Here is a 17353-nt window from a genome sequence, read left to right on the forward strand (position 1 = left end):
GTGTACTAATAGTGCAACTGGAAACGAAACTCTTGTTGCGAATATATGCTTCGGGGTGCGTGGAATCGGTCCATAAAAGGGACCCCAAAGGCTAAGACATAACTACTTGGGGCCTCATAGGCAAAATAGTAGCAGGTTTTGGAGTTTAATATATAATTAATTAAAAGCCAAGAATAATCAGTGACAGTGAATATCTCAGATGCCTAACGAGGGAATTATGGGGAACTGTTCAGACCTGAAGTCTGAATAATTGCATAAATGGCATCTTTTTATAAAGTGCAAACTGCCCCAGTGCAGAGGAAGCACTCAGGGTCCAAGAGGCCCCCTCGGAGATTGCTGAGGAGGAACGTACAGGAACGGCAGAAGCATGTTGTGACAAAACCAAAGAGGCCAAATCATAGAACGAGAAGCAGCTAGCGAGACGCATCAAAATAACCAAAATAATGATGTTAAGAACACTAGTCAGAACAGGATATTGAAGAAAAATGTAGGATCACCGCTCAACGGAGAGCAAATGATGTTTTTGAGACAGCTGCGTGTTTTTGTATCCTTCTCTATTAAAAGTCAACTGTGGGACAGCAGCTACCATAATTGATGCAGCTGGTAAATGGGTAAGATCTTAGTCCTGAAGAGAGAAGAAACGTGTCTGGGATAAATGCTTTCAGATCTGTGGTTTTCAAACCTCATTAAAGGGACAAGTACAGTTGAAATAAGCCCAGAACATGTAGCGGCTATTTTTGAAAACTTGTGGAGGGAAAGTGGAGTACTGGAAGACAGTGTAGAGCTCCAAATAATACAAAAAAGGCAGAAAAAGAAGAGACAGAAGTTACAGACCAGTCAGCTTAGCTCCAGTTCCTGCAAAAATTCTGGGATAAATAAACTATTTGCAAGCATTTGGGCGATGACAAGGAAATGAATAACAAACAGCCTATACAGATCTATCAAAAAAATTTTTTTAACCAATACGACAGCTTCTATGACAGAGTAACAGGTATGGACAGGGACGAAGCAGTAGATGTCAAATACCTTGAATTTTGGGAAGTTTTTGACACTGCTTCACATGACTTTTTTCTAAGCAAGCTAAGGAAATGTGGTTTAAAAGAGTCTAGGTGTACACCTGGTTAAAGACCACATTTAAGGCATGCTTATCAATGAGCGGCTCACTGTCGAAATAGGAGGACGTATCGAGTGAGGGTGGCAGGGGCCTCCCCCCGCCTGGTTCTTCGCACTGCTTGTTTTAATGACCTGAATCATGAAGTAAAGAAATACATTTCCTGAATGTTAGACAACACAAAACTGTGAGATACTGAGTACATTCAGTGCTGGGAGTACAATTAGCGGTAATCTGAGAAATGGGGAGATGGCCTAAGAAAAACTGAATGAAATCCTGTGGGGACAGCCACAAGATATCGTCCTCTTACGGAAAGTTTGCGACGCACGCAGAAAGTGTCACGCGTTCACCATTAACAGTTTCTTGGCCAGCTGCCCTGGCACCGGTTTCAAACCTTAAGTCATTTTTCTGCTTTGAGAACTGAAATGATTTTAATGGGTAGAAAACCACAACTGAATAATAAAATGGATTTTGTGAAAGAGAAAATCACAACTGCACAAAGCAGAGATAAGAAAATTCATTTACATGAGAGAAGTTCACTTCGTAAGGAAGTTACGTCTGGGCACTTTGCAGTGTTTTAGTAACATTGGCCGTTGAACAGACATGCTAGCAACAAAAGAGAAATAAATCAGGATTTCAAAAGTCATCACTAAGCAGTAAATAGGTGGTGGTACACCTGCCTGGACATTACGCTAATACTTATTGGCTAACTGTGCCAAGCAAAAGCAGCAGAAAGAAAAGTTTTGTCAGAAATAAAATCTGCATTTTCTTACTTACTCCAGTAGCTTTTTGAAAATATAATTTCTAAAGTAAATGTAAGGTACATGAAATGTAATATACATGTAAACTCCATTTTTTACTTTTAACTCAGCAAAGCTCTTATTCAGGTTAATCAAGGCTTTCGCTATGCAATTGACTTGCAGCAAAACCACTCTCAACAGCTGTTTTTTCCCCAACAGAATTAATCTTTTATGTTAGTCTGGGTCAGGCTTGGAGTCCTCTAAGATACTGCAGCCTTAAGACTGCGGCGCGTGTTGAAGTTCCCAGACACCGTCTCAGGGACGTGTGAAGTTTAGGACAGGAACTGGTGCAGAAACAACACGTTGACTCTGTATCATGACGAGATGCTGCGTACACGGGGCATTTTCAAGGATTCAGCATTTCTAGCCTGGATTCCTAAGGAAATGATTCAAACAGTTGCTTCCTAATTTCTTTTGAACCCACTGACTGATTTCTCCCAAGTCTGATGGATGGCTAGGGGTGTTGCAGGTACAAAGTTCTCACCTGCCTCATCAGAATCAGCAGCTGTGTAAAGGGGAGGCGTGGAGGGTGGCTCCAAAGAGAGCAACGGCAGGATCAGGCCTTGTCGTCTTACAGGCTTCCGAAGCTGAACGGCATTTGATGAAGCAGAGTAGAGTGGAAGTGCAGTGTCCTGTCTTCCCCTAAAGCGTCTGGGAGGAACCGCTGGGAGACAGGACACCACCAGGGCTGAGCCAGCATCCTTCTTGATGCGTTTCGTAGCCTATGACTAGAACCGTCTCACCGTGCATTTTTCCAGTGCGTACAACTTCCCATGGGGCACTGCAGACAGCAAAGACCTCAGCGGTATTCCCCAACCAAATTTCCTATTCTTACTAACCCCCAAAGAGCTGAAATTCAGATTCTCTAAGTGTCCAAGCCTTCAGCACTGCTGTGGTGGAGAGATTTTTGTTGGAAATGGAAACATAAAATTGTTATTTGCATTGCTCCACTCTGTCCTTTTTGGTGCTCTACGTTCTCCACCACAATAACCCATCCTGATGTGGTAATAGCAGGACCCCTTCAAACTTGTTTAAGCTTTGTGTTTTATTGGATCCGCAAGACAGAAAATCATCTACTGGCAATCTTTTTCAGCCAACTGTGTCCATCTAATGCGGTTTTGTTTGTTCATTTAAAAGTACAGTCTAACATCTTTCATGAATCCTCTGAGATCCTTAAATCTTTCTATCGCATGAAGCAATTGAGTTAGACACAGGCAGTCAATGACACTTTGTTACTTATTATTAATTTGTTACAGGCAAAATTCCATCTCTCTGTTTTATTATGTTTGTACTATGGACTTTCTCCCTTTTTCCTCTTGACTGCACCCCAAAAGCTCACTTCAGCAGTATGAAGTGAACCATGCTTCTAGTATTATTAAACAATATTCTTTATTAGAAAGAGAACAGGGCTCCTTTTAATGAGTGCTTTAATGCTACTAGTTCATGTCACTATCTAGGGAGCCCCTTACCTTTTGTTCATAATGAGGAACACCTCATTTGCACTGTCCCTAGATTTATGGAAGGACAGGAAAAAAAACTTCAATTTATTACATCTTAAATGAACTGCTCCCAAAGCAAAAACAAAAAGGGTAGTAAACTGGTGCCTCTGCACTATATAGTTTGATTTTTATTGAGCTGTATAGTGATGTTCTGCCTCACCTAGGAAGGGTGAGCATGGGCTATAATTACCTCTTGTGAACCCCATTTCCCGATAACCTCCCTGGCCTCTGCCTCTTCAGTATGGCGAATCTGTCAGTTATGGTATTTTATTCTTCTTGCTGATGGAGCTCTGCATGGTTAGAAGCAAGGAAGCTCAGCTGATAACTCATTTACTTGGAAAAATGGGGCGTGCTCCCTGAATTTGTAACTGGACAGACATTGTTCTGTGAATCTCTTTCGAATGTAGTCCAGGAATCGCGTTCGTTCCCTTTCTTCTTATGCTCATCTTTACCTTCCTGTGCCCCACCTATACTATCAGCTCACTTCTTTGGCAGATATTCTTGCACACCATAAGAGTTAACTGAGGAGAAAACAGATTTTAATTGATGAAATCCCAGTTTTAGAAAAAAGGGTTTTAAGGTCAAAGTCTTTCTTTGTAAAGCGAACAGAGAGAGGCTACAATAGCTGTGTTCTTGGTACGAGATTAAATTCACTGTCTCTTGTGCAAGATGAATTGACATAATGGTGTTATTTCTTGCTTTTCTGACTTAGGAAAAATAAATGTACTGATTCCTTAAAGTTTTAAAATTATTTAATTCCTCCTTTGCAGGAGTATTTTGGATCAACATAATAGACAATGTCTTTGATGTGATTAATTTAAATGAAATTTGAGGAAGGTTTTTGAAGTGGTTTTGGGGCTTTGCGGGGGGGGGGGGGGGCGGCGTGACTTACGTATAGTCCCCTGCATTCAGAAATATGAAGCCATCTGAAACATATTTTTCAGCTAGATAGTAGCAATTTAAAACTTTTTATCTAACCTATGGCAAAAAGCAGAAATCAATAATAAATTATCTGGGTCTTCCTAGTTTCGCTGTGTGTGTGTGTGTGTGTGTGTGTGTGTGTGTGTTTTCTCTGTAGTTCAAAGGTTATGGAAATTATAGTAGACAAATTCCAGGTTCAAATAATACCCCTAGTATTTTGCATAAAATCTTAACACATTTTTATTTATTTCCGTTTCTGCAAGAGTCAAATAAGAGGCTTTTACATACCGACTCAAGGTTTTTTTAGACTTAAACTTCAGAATATTTTCAATATCTGCAACATTATCTTTTGAATAATAATTACCTCTTATATTAAATTATAAGACAGCAGGATTCAGGATTAGATCTCTGCATATTATTCTAGTGAAGGAAATTATGACAGGGGTCATTTTTTAGAATTATGTAGGAGGGTAAAAGGTCCCAGGCAGCATTAGAAGAGAAGGCGTTTATAATTAAATTGTAATTTAGGCCTATGATTTATAGTTTTCTCAATGAAAAATTTGGTGCTGCAGAGAGATCCTAGGAGGAACTTTAGTGAGATACAACTTAATGAAATAATAAAAAGAAAAATTATTCTGGAATAGACTGTATTATAGTGGTACCCGTTAGCACACTACAGTGTAGCTAATGTTCTGTCAGTATTTCCATTATAAATTCTGTTTTCCAGGGTTTATATCTAGGCAGTAAAAATTTGTTTTAGGCTGAAACATGGCATGTAAGGTTTCAGATCAAGAACAATTTTCACAATATATATTTTTAAATAATTTAGCTCATTAAAACTTACGGAAGTATTCTAAAACATACAAGTCAGTTCAAGACAAAGACTGCTGCTTCTCTTTGTGTTGTTGTTATTCACGAGTTACAAGAAAACTGTGAGCCTTGTTCTTCTGTCTAATTTGTGCAGTCATTAACATACATAGGGTAGAAATCTGCTCAGAAAAAAACACCTACTTATGTAGAAACTTATGTAGAAAATGAACTGTTTTCTATCTAATGTAGTTTTGTGTTTCTCAGTCTTATCCTGCAGAGCGAATGGACATTGGGACTAAAGCGGGAGCATTTTTATAGTTATTTTTATTAATTAATAGGCTAAACTCCTCCCTACCCTGATGAAGTATTATTCTACAGGCAGGAAAGCATTAATACAGAAAGGTTAAATGATTTGCCAAAGGCAATTGAGGTAGTTAGTGGCTGATCTGACAATAGGAGCCATCTATGACCTGATATACTCTGGCAATAAAACCATCTTGGTGGACTAGTTTATACACAGGGCTAACAATAGCTCATAGATGTTTTAAAGCCACGTATCACGTTAGGAAGAACTGATTTTTATAAAAGATGACTTTAAGATGACGTAGGTTCAAACATGCCTTTTATACCTTATTTGCTTGTGCAACTTCAGCAGCTGTTCCTACAAATTGCTTATTCTTAGATATGCAGGGGGCTGGCCTGGATTATAATAAATAGCCATTTTTTCTGCAATTACTTGAATTTGGTATGCAATCACAGAAACTCAATGTGCAAGTTTAGTGTGCAGGCTTGAAGGCCAGCTTCTGGATTTTACTACACTCAGTCTAAGACACTGGATCAAGCTTCCAATATTTAAAGTTTTTGTAGTAACTTTGAATGTAAATAAGAACCTGATTCAAAATAAAAATATTTAAATGCCCTCTGAGGAAATGAAACTCATGAATTTGTGTCTAAACACAAAGTGACATTTTCCACATCACAGAAAGACGCGGATTATGTAACTTAAAAATACACTGTGGACTTTGTCCAGCATCTCCATATAAAAGAAAGAATAAAGAATAAGAGGAAGTAATAAAGGAAAGCTGCCTGTATAGGAAGGGAAAATAATTATTAACAAATAAGAAAGGCAAATCATATATTTGCATCTCTCCTGTGCCATCCAGCTCAAATCATTCATCTTTAACCACATTCAGCTAACATGGTTTAAGCCTCATCTAATGCTGATGCTTATTTGTAAACTGGAGATACAATTATTAAATATCGGGGGGGGGGCGGAGGCTGTACTCAAATAGCAAAGAACTTCAGAAGAAATGTGATGTCATAAAGATAAGGACATGTAGAGAGAGGAAGAAAGAAAACAAAATATTGTGATGTTATTTGGCAAACACTGCCTGGTAAATTACGAGGGAGGAACAGAAAGATACTGAATTAGCAGAATTCTCTCTTAACGGTCTTCCCTCTAACAATTTTGTTGAGGATTCAGAAACTCACTACACATATCAGGACAGGCAATGCGATAGAAAAGTTCCAGTAGTTATTTTGCAGGAAACAAAAAAAGCCCAGGGGATTAAATTGGAAGCAATATGTACTAGAGATGCAAAATAACTACTTTTCTAAAGATTGTTACTATTTGTGTTTTAAACACTAACTTGAAAATTATCCAAGTGTCTGTTTGCTTAACATACTGCACACATCCTTCCCAAAATATCCAGTTTATTGAGAAAACAATAAGCTTTTTAAAGACTGTGTATTCACATAATGAGCATTTAGGTGCGTTAACAAATAATGTACGTGTTAGAAGTTCTTTAAATATCTTAATAGCAGAAATCATTCACTGGCTTCTGAATAAATAACACACACTTTAGCATTTATCTAAATAAATAAGTTACACAATAGACTTTACCATCTCCAAAGGAACCATTATAGTTTATTGTCAATTTTACACATTTCCAGGATAGCTCTTCCTTTTTCCTTTTTCTGAACATGAAAAGTTAAAGATTGATATTTGAAAAAGGAAGTATTTCACCTTAAGCAAACATGGAAAAAAAAAGGGATATTTGCAGAGAAAGATTTTTTCCTGCAATTTTCTCAACCTTGCAATAACCTTTGATTACTGAGACATTCATTGGAAATCCCATCGTTTTTCTCCGCGACTCCTTTCCTTCGCCGTGATCCGGTGGAGACATCACCAGTGTCTGCGTTTGCCTCATCCTTTTGTTCGGGAAGGCGCTGCGATCCGTACCTCACTGAGCATCTTAATGTCCCTCTCGGGTGGAGAAGCAGCAGCCTTTGTTTAGAAAGAAAGTTGCTTTGGTAACTGGAATTAGTGAACCCCCCTGAACGTATTAGCGAGCGCGAAGGCACCTGTTGTTTTGACGGGCCGCGGCCGGCCCGCGCATGGGGACGCGTCGGGGTGAAGCCGCATGGCGCGGACCAGCCGCCCCGCTGCCCTCGCTGAGGTGACGCGACCCCGGCACAAGGCGGGGGCTGTCGCAGGCCGCAGGTTGTGGCCAACCCTGGCTCCATGGCCGAGCACGGGCCGCCGCGGCGCCCTGCCCTGCCCTGCCCGCCTCAGGCACCAACACCCAGCGCCACCCGCTCACCGCCAACATGGCGGCGCCCCTCAGGCATGCCCACCGCCCCTCCCCAGCGCCGCCCGCCACCTTCCCGGCGGCCTTTGCGCTCCTGCGCGGCGGCCCCCCGCGCCCGCCTGTGGGAGGCTGCGCGCGGCGGCGGCGGTTGGGCCCCGGCGGGCTCCTCGCCCGCGCCGCGCCGCCTCGGGGCGGTCCCGCGGGCCCCACCACGTCTCCGCGGCCGCGGGGCCGCCCGGCGCCGGCGGCAGGTGGGTCCCGCGACACGTCCTCTGCCCTCCCGTTCTCGGCAGCGGCCGCCGCGGAGGAGCGAGCTTGTTTCCCGCCTTCGCGCCCCGCCTCGCGCCGGGCCGAGCCGCGCGGCAGGGCAGCGCCAACCGGCGCAGACCGGCGCGAGCCGGCGCCCAGCGGCGCGGCGGGTCCGGCGTGAGCGTCGTCGTCAAAAGCAGCGAGTGGTGCGAAGTGTTACGGAGTGAGGGGGTTTGGGCGCCGGGCGAGCGCCGCGGAGAGCGGGGCGGTGCCGTGTGGGGAGAAGGAGCCCCGCTGTGGTGGGGGCGGGGGAAGAGGAGGCGGCCCCCGGTCAGCCGAGCCGAGTGCTCTTTAAAAAGTAAGGTGGTGGGGTTTTTTTTCTTCCCCTTTTCTTGCCTGTCTCTGCAAGAAACTTCTTAGGTGGCGCTTGTCAAGTCACTTAACTCAATTAGACCGTTCCAGAGAACACCGCTAATTGCCTGGGTCCCCCGTTCTGGGCGCCGAGCTTTGATGTGTGGTGGTGGCTTCGCAGAAGTGGTGAAAAATCGCAGCGAAAACGTTCCTGGGAGCATATTAAATGCTGTAAAATGCTATGCTTAAAAATCGAGTCTAAGGTGGCTTAGAGTAGATACCCGAAATTAATAGATGTATTTGACCTTAATCTGTCTTCCTGGACAAGTTTAATTCTGGCAATTTTTTAACTCTTGAGCTCTTGATTTAGAAATGTTAGTGTTCTTTTAGTGTGGACTTTTGTGTTTAATATCACTGTGTTTTTCAAGAAAAGCAAAAATTTCTGCTGCAGAAATATACTGGAGTGGAACACCCCAAGACTCTGGACATGTTTAATTGCTTTTTCCACATAAATTATTATTTTTGAGATGAGTCCAAACTGAGAGCAAGAAGGAGGGAATTAAAAATCCCTTTTCAAGAGCCAAATTCTAAAAGGAAATAAAAGGGAATCTCTTTGGGGATGATAAGGATATTGTTCATCCTGTGATTGCAGTCTCCTGTGCTTCGAATGATGCAGGAATCTTTCAGTGTAAAACACTGGAGTGATCTGGTGGCTAAAAACTGATGATGCACTAGCTGCTTCACACCAAACTGAGCTCTAGCCTGTCTTTCTTTCTTTTTTTTTTTTTTTTTTTAAGACTATTATTTGTCTTATATAGCCTATGTAGAGATGTAATAGTTGTGATACCTGTGTGTAATTGCAAATAAATATTTGAAAATATAAAATATTTTAAAACAGCAGAATGTATTACAAATATGTACATATGACTGTGTATTAGTAGTAGTAGTACTAGTTTTTAATTTCTTCTGTGGTCAAACTCCTCTTGCCTAATCTTTCTAACTTGTTGTCTTCGGTGCCTAGTTTGATGCTAGTAGCTTTCTTTTCTGTGCCAGCAGCGTTGTGAGGTGGTTTTACTCTGCCCTTGAAGAACTTCAGACAAAATCACTAGCAAAACTATGGCTTCGTACAGACAGGAATAATGACCGTGTGTGTGAATTAATGACTGATAGGAATTAAGACTTTAGGTCAACTGTGGTGTTTCTTGGGTTGATGATGGGAAGAAGTGCTTGATGTACCTCTGCTGTCCTCCTTTGAAAATGAAATGAAAGAAAAAGGCTTCTTTTCAGATGATAAAGGCATACGATAGATTTCCAGAGGAGCTAGTACTAGGAAGTTTGCTTGTGTAAAAATGCATTTCCGATGTTCTGAGAGTTTGGGAGGCAAGGTCTGTGAGGAGATGGCATATCTCATATATATGATTTTACTATCTTTCATTCTTTCCCCACTTACAAGAAAAAAGCAGGAAATATAGAAAATCAAACATAAGGAGCAATTTTACATTTCTGTTTTTTGTTAATTTAACTTGTTATGCTCACATGAAATAATTTCAAGTGTGCTGTTAAAAAATGAATGAAACTATCAGTACTTTAGATTGAAGACCTTCTGAAGAAAGTAGTTAGGAGACATGCTGATAGTATAGAATAACTCCTTGGTTATTGAAAAAAAACTCTAAACTGTTTTCTTCGTTCTTTCTACAAGGCTAGTTTTGTGAGCAGGGTTCTAACGGCGCGGGAGAGCTCGTTGCTTGAGTGCACTTACTTTAGTTCCACATCTTATCCAACTCTAGGAACTTGAACTTGTCATTATCAGACACAGAAGGTCAATGCATTAGCTATGGTACTAGCTCTTTCATGTGGCCTTTCTGAAGAGGAAAAAAAACAGCTTTTAATCTTAGCTTTTATAAAATACTGAGTGTACTAGGATACATCCTAACTTGTCATTTTCTCGTCTGTTTTAGTGCTGGGGGATATCTGGAGAGGCTTTATGATGCCACACAAATACACACGTCTGCAGAAGCCCTAATCTGAAGTGAATCTTCTATAAATAATAAACAACAAATAGGCTCCTTTTAGTTATATTAACCCCAAAATAGGTCATGTACATTTGTTTTAAATGCAAACATAACAATAAAGTAAATTCCCTAGGTGGAGAATTTGATGTGTTTGTGCAGATTTTCTGGACATAGTACAAAAAAAAAGCCAACACCTATATTTTATCATTTAAAATATTTATATATTGTCTTTTAAAAGAAGGCCTGTGTTTGAAATACTGTTTATAATAAACGCTGTGCTTGAGAACTAATACTCACAGTGCAAACACTTTTACTTTGTTACTTAACTGAAAACTAATTTTAGAAATACAGAAACTTAGTGGTTTGTGTTGTTACCAGAGTTGTCAGCTTTATCAGTTTCCTGCCTCAAAATAATCTTGTTTTTCAGTATCTGTGCTGATTTGAAGTGTCATCTTCAAGTTGAAACAAGTTGGTATTGAGTTACCAACTGGCAAGGCGTATGTGCATGGTGCATCTATATCTCAGATTAACTTTCTACTAGCTCGTACCTAGTTCTCAGACTTAGCATTTGTTCAGTTTGCAAATATATTAATAGTAAAATGATAGCCTAGACTAGTGTAAATTGGTATATTTAGTAAGTCAGTACTTACATTAAAATAAAAGAAGGAATTCACTAAAGAGGAGGAGCTGTGAGAAGAAAATCTAATTGCATGAATTTTCTGTAAAATGGCTGTCTTATACCTTAGGGGAGCAGGTTTCTTTCAGCTCCTGGTCCACGGGGTCTTGTGGTTCCGTGGACGACGACTCAGGGTTCTCTGAAAGGTGATTACGGAAAGCAAGCCTTGTGTCAGTAGGCTTTCACTCTCTAGGCTATCTGCCTCCATTGGAAATATTAATAGGGTTTTCAAATAAAAAAGGCTGAAAAGACTGCTTAGGTAATCCTTTCAACGCTCCACCTGAATATAAGAACTAATGTATTAAATTCTGTGGGTAACTACAATATAAAGCTAGGCATATCTGAGAAATAGGTAATTTATTGTGGTTGTTTGGAATTAAAATGGCTATGACATCTGTTGTAATTTTCATACTATTTGTGCATAATATAATGGTGTTCGGATTTTAATTGGGGTCTTTAAGTGCTAGTATAATACAAATAATACATATAAGATATCTCACAGCAATATTAGACAAAGGTAAAATGTTAAAAATTGTAGTGCCACGTTTTCCAGCTTGTGTTCTTCTATGAGCTAGCTAGAATCTTAAGTTGTGTGTGTCACCCATTGTAATATACATAATTTCTGCTTCCCTATTCATTTTCATCCCTGAGATGCATTGTAAAAGTGTAAATCCATCACTAGATAATTTTCACTTCCATTATTTACAAAAATGAATAGTTAAGCAAGTCATTGTTATTAGTGGGATGCTATTGTTGTTTCACAGAGATAGGGACTGCCATGGTCTTGAATGATGTACACTTGAGTGTTCTTCCAAGATACTTGTACCTGTTTCATTTGGGAGGAGTTTCACTCATGTAAAATCAAACAGAAACAATTTGAGTAGCCTCTGAAAAGATAAGAAGTGAAAATGGATATTAATGAACTATTTAATATTCTGCTATGGAAGAGATGCAGTGATTTTGCTGTTGACATTTTTGCATGGAATTAAAGAGATCTGGTGGTTGTTTTACTCGTCTGTCTTTGTTCCTGAAAGACTTTTTAGTGTCATCAGATTTGGTTTTGTAACGGAAGAAATATTTTACAGACATGCAGACAAGTAAAAGTTTTTTTTTTTTTTAAATGAGATTTGTTGGTATTCAGAACACAATCCTTTGAGTTAGAAATTTTAGTTAACACTTTAATGAAATTTTTATTTCATGTGTGCAGAAAATGTATAGGCTCTATGATTCCCAATTCTGGATAAATTCTTTAAAGAATATTTCTGGCTTATTACTCAATATTTTATTGATTTGTAAGTACAGAAGTTCACAATGTAAATGGAACTGTTTAGAGCTATAGCTCTTCACTGCGTGGTCTACGTTGACATGCTTTCTTGCTATGTTCCCATAAGCATTTACAGTTCAAGGTTATGCAGATAATACTATGCCAGAAATTATATAGGTAGCTGTAAAAATCTTGTCATAGATTCATCATTATATCAGAACTCTGCTTATTTTTTAATTCTTCATTAGCACAAAATCTTGCTTATAGTTGTCCATATGCTAACGCTTATGCTGAATTGCTTGTGGAGGAAGGAAATTGAGGCAGGGAGTCTGGAAGGCTAGAGTTGCAGATTTTTTTTTTTTTGAATTGTTAACCAGCCCTCATACTGTGTATTCTTTGCATGAACTTTTTGGTAAAGCGTAATACCATTGAAAGTAGTGTCTTTTCCTCTTCAACCCAGGAGAACCTGCGGAGTCTCTAATAGAGGACTCTATGGAAGTAGTCTTTGGAAGTAGTTGTCTCTCTCTCTTCATTCTATCCTTTTCATTACGCATTATTAGTCAGTACAGTAAGCTGCCTTCAGTTTTTCGGCTGATGGTACTGTAACATCAGTGGCTTGTATTGAGACTGGTATTTTCGAGGAACTTTGCTGTGGATGTATGCAACAAGATTTATGTGCTTACCGCATGAATGTAACTTGATAACCATTCATATTATTACATTTTTAGTAAAGTCTTTCATCATTTGGCTGGTTGTTTCATTGTAGATGGATAAGTAATTAGGAAAGCTTTCCGCAAGTTCTCATTGAATGGTCTTAGACTTTATAACCTTTTTTATGTTGTTATAGTATGTTACTCACCAAAATGTTCGTGACTGTAAACCGTCTGACTCCATGTGATGTATCAAATTTTTCCAACTTACATATGTTCCAACATATTAAAATGATAGGAATATTCAAATTATCATTGTTGCTTGTCCATTAATTTACTTTATATCAAATTATTCAGAGGCACAGCACTTACAGAAGTATTTTGGTGTTGACTGAAAAGAAGGGTTAGCAGTATATAATCTTAGCAGTTACTGGACCTTTTTGAAAGAGTATTTCTCTGGCAATTAGACTTTTTTTTTTCCTTCCTCCTGCAGACCGTAACAGTACAAAATGAAGTCAGGCTGTGTTATGTATCTTTGTATTTAACTCTTAGTATTAGGGAGTATTATGTAGTAGTTTTCCTCATTGTTTCTAAGGAATTATTTTGAAAGGTATTTTCTACATTACAACAACGATATGGCTGTAGATGTGGTGAGAATTCTTCACCAATATTCGTCTTAATACACTCCACATTTAAAAGTGGAAAACTGAATCACAGTTCACATTTCTGAAAGTATTCTTCTGTTTAGGTATCCAGCTGAAGGGTGTCATTATTTAGGGCGATATTGCATTGGATATTGTTGTATATGGAGCTAAACCATGCTAAAATTGGCTGTTGCCAGTAAGTGGAACCATAACATGTTTGTGTGGGTTTTTTTTGTTTGTTTGGTTGGTTTTTTTAGTAATCTAAGTGCATCTTACTCAAAATCACCACCCAGGATTTTCTGTTTTTCTCTTGATTCATTTCAGTTTGCTTCCTGGATCTTGTATCTAGCTTCATAAAAAGCACACCTTGACTTTCTGAACTTTTGCCTTCCATATTTAAGTTTCTTTTACCTGTCTGCTTTTCTCTCTACCACTTTTGATCATTAGGCTTTCTCTGAGGCCTTCTCTTGTCTGTCTTTTTTGTTTGTTTGTATTTTAAGGCTCTGATTTTCTGTTTAGCATTGTGATTCCTTTAGCCGTGCACCATTTGTAATACTATATTAGCGGTTCAGATGCAATGCCTGGGAGGTTGAAGAATCTGTATAACTGCTTCAGGTTAAGGATGACTTGAGATTCTTGTCTGCAGTTCCCCTGCTCCATTTTTGTGTTGGGAACTGCCTGATGGGAATGCCTCTCATTATACATGACCTCTCTCTCCTGTTGTATTTTTCTCTCCTTCAGTTTGGAAACATCAGAGAAGAATGACAGTGTTTTTTACAGCCAAGGTCACAGGAGCAGGGAAATTCTAGGCATCTAGCCCAGAGCAGAGAGGTCTTTACTCTAGAGCAGAATGTTGTTATGTTGGTCGCAAGTGATGTCACTTTTCACTGTTAGAAAAATCTTGGGTGTGAATTTAGATTAAAATCTAATATTGTCCATTGTTTATAGATGACAAGAAATGTTTGGGTTATTTAAAATTGTATAGCTGATTCCAGTACCTGTTTTAGATCATCTTACTCCACAAACCTTGCAATTCCTTTTCCTTTGGATTTGTCTACTTGACAAAGGTTGTTTTAATATGTGACAGATATTTGAAAGATATAGTGCTTTTTTTTTTTTTGTGGTTAGTTATGCCCTGACTAGCAGATTTAAAAACAAAATTAAAAAAACTGTTTTTACACAAAAAAGGAGGAGAGCGATACAGTTATTTATATTTATTGCCTCTTTCGTACAACTTACAATGACTGGCCTTTGGGCCTTATTTTTCTGAAAATAGTAACTGATGTCTTCTTCAAAGATACTCTTCCACCTGCAGCTTTTGGTATGACTTAGTACCTGTTTCTCAATCTCTGTATTAATGTATTAAGGAGTAGAAAGAAGGGGTCCACTTGCCTGATAGCTTTCCTTCCGCACCCAACCCCATAGAGAAATACAGATTATAAAAGTAGACATGGGCTGGTACGATTCTTATATGAGGGGAGAAAATGATGTGTGGAGACTAGCACTCTGTGTGGCTATCTCCACACTCTGTTTTGAGCATAAATTCAAATTCATGGTGAGTACAAATTCACCTTGTGTTTATACTGTTATTTGAGTTGTGTGGTTTTGGTCATACTACAGGAGGGGAAACTTGAGCCTGCACCAGACCTCAGTCAGCCCCTCGCTTCCCTGTAGACTGATTGCCCATGAGCTTGGCACTGCTTTTCAAGCCAAGCCTGCTATCACATGTCACAGACTGTTTTGAAGCAATTTCACGTTCTTGATGTTGGGCAGAACAAATAGCTACCCTCCAAGTGTAGAATTTGCTTGCTAAAAGGCAGTGTGGTAGTTGAAGACAGCTGAGCTACTGGCACTGACTTTGCTGCAATGCAGACACCTATTTACTACGTCTCTGAACCAGCGATTGTGGATGCTGAAGGGAACAACAAGAATAGACTGTTAATGGGAAGTGAGGCTGGACTAGGCTGTATAGAGAGGCACAGGAAATGACATTAGATTAATACTGTGAGCATAGCAATAATATTGCTGTCTAGTAATTTTGGTATTTTTATATTAGAGATGTCAGTATTAGCTTGATATGAATATATACTGGTATCGAGTCAAACTAGTACTTTTTCTAGACTCCTCTCATAACTTACCTTTACTTTTAGACTAGGAAGGAAGACCATACAAGAGCTTTTTTCAGTCAGATAGAGAAAAAGATCCTATTTGTTTACACCCAAGCCCTGCTAAATTTGTTTTTTTTTTTAATTTACTTTTGCTAGGCGCTTTCTGGATTAATCCTGTACAAGAAGTGGAATTACTGAATCAATGCCCAGGAAGTGATATTACATACTTCAGTCCAGAAGTCCTTCATATATGGTGAGAAAACCTCTTCCTTTTACATTCCCAAGCTGAGTCCCAAATCCAAGTATTTAGTAATATTTAAATGAGTTTTTTGTAAAAGCTCTCTATGTTTTAGTTTTCAGTCAAACACAGCCTGAATGTGTATGAGTTGTGGCAATAGTGTGCGTTTAAGATTTTAGCAGGTGGATTAGTCAATTACGTATTTTCTAGAACACGGTTATATGTTTAAGCATTTTAAAGACCATACAAACAATAATAGCTTTAGCAATAGTAAATAATCTTCATAATTTTTGAGACAGTTGCAGCAGTAACTGTTCTGCTTGTGTTAATGGCCACAGAATATGCAGGTGCGTTCTGTCTGAAGAGACATTTTTAGATGGAGAAGCTTTGTTCCAGGCTCTTACACTGTCTTGGGAGGTTAATTTGTGAAAATATGGAATATAAATGCAAATATATGTTTAAAAAAACTGAAACAAATGTGTGCATTGGCTGGTTGCTTGCTATGGTATATTGTTTCTGCAATAAGTTTGACGATGATGTAATCAATATAATTTTGTTTTGATGTATCCACATGCAATATGCAATATTACGTATAAGAATATAAGGGTTTTTTTTCTTCATTACCTAGTACTAAGTATAGTTTAATTCTGTCATCAGTGCTGTGGAGAAGTAATTGCACAGTCAAATTTTTGCCAAAACCACTTGAATTTTGCAACAAATAATATAGAAGGCTTCTCTTTATGTTAATTCTACAGACGGATTTGTGAAATTGTTGCAGCAAGTTTTAAATGATGTATGAAATGAAAAACTCCTGTCTGATGCAGACAGCAAAAACACCCAGTGCTTTCTTTGCAGTCACTGCTGCGAGAAGCTATTTGTTGTAATGTTATTTCAGACATTTGCCAGCTTCTAATTTTTAAAAAATTCTCATGCTTCTAATTGAAATAAATGCGTATCTTTATCAGAAACAGAAATTAAAAAAAAAAATTCTTAAGATACTGCATCAGTAAATATCCAGAAGAAGCTTTCTAGATTTTTGTACATTTTTGTTTGAGCCCAAACAGCAAAACTTTACGGTATGACATACGGGGAAACTGACGTCATGGCGAGAATGCGTTCAGCCTTCATAAAGTGAGAATTTTGAAAGCCTGAATGATAAGATTCAAAAGGAGAGAGTTTAGGAATGCACTGAAGTCATTTTCTTGGGGAGGTCTAGTGGGTTTTGAATCTAGAATGGAGGTAAGACTCATATCAAATGAGTTGCAGGAGACCAGGACTAACTCAGCAAAAAATCTCAATTAGGAGCCCAGACAGTATGTCCGTCACAAATGAGGTATGATGGAAGATTGGGCCTGGCTGGGCAGAACATCAGGATGGAGAGAGAGAATTATGGGTAGGGAAAAGATAAAATCTGAGAAGAAAGGCAGAT

At 39.0% G+C, this 17353-nt stretch overlaps 1 protein-coding gene across 1 annotated transcript in view; it reads left to right on the forward strand.

Moving 5' to 3' along the window:
• ZFHX3 (zinc finger homeobox 3) overlaps positions 1-17353 on the forward strand; it is a 735572-nt gene that overhangs the window by 247274 nt on the left and 470945 nt on the right. The window contains exon 6 of the mRNA XM_064519879.1: positions 15843-15939. The gene's annotated coding sequence lies outside the window, so the exon portion shown is untranslated. The remainder of the gene's footprint in view (positions 1-15842; positions 15940-17353) is intronic.

Source organism: Dromaius novaehollandiae, chromosome 13 (genome assembly GCF_036370855.1).
Source record: "Dromaius novaehollandiae isolate bDroNov1 chromosome 13, bDroNov1.hap1, whole genome shotgun sequence".
NCBI lineage: Eukaryota > Metazoa > Chordata > Aves > Casuariiformes > Dromaiidae > Dromaius > Dromaius novaehollandiae.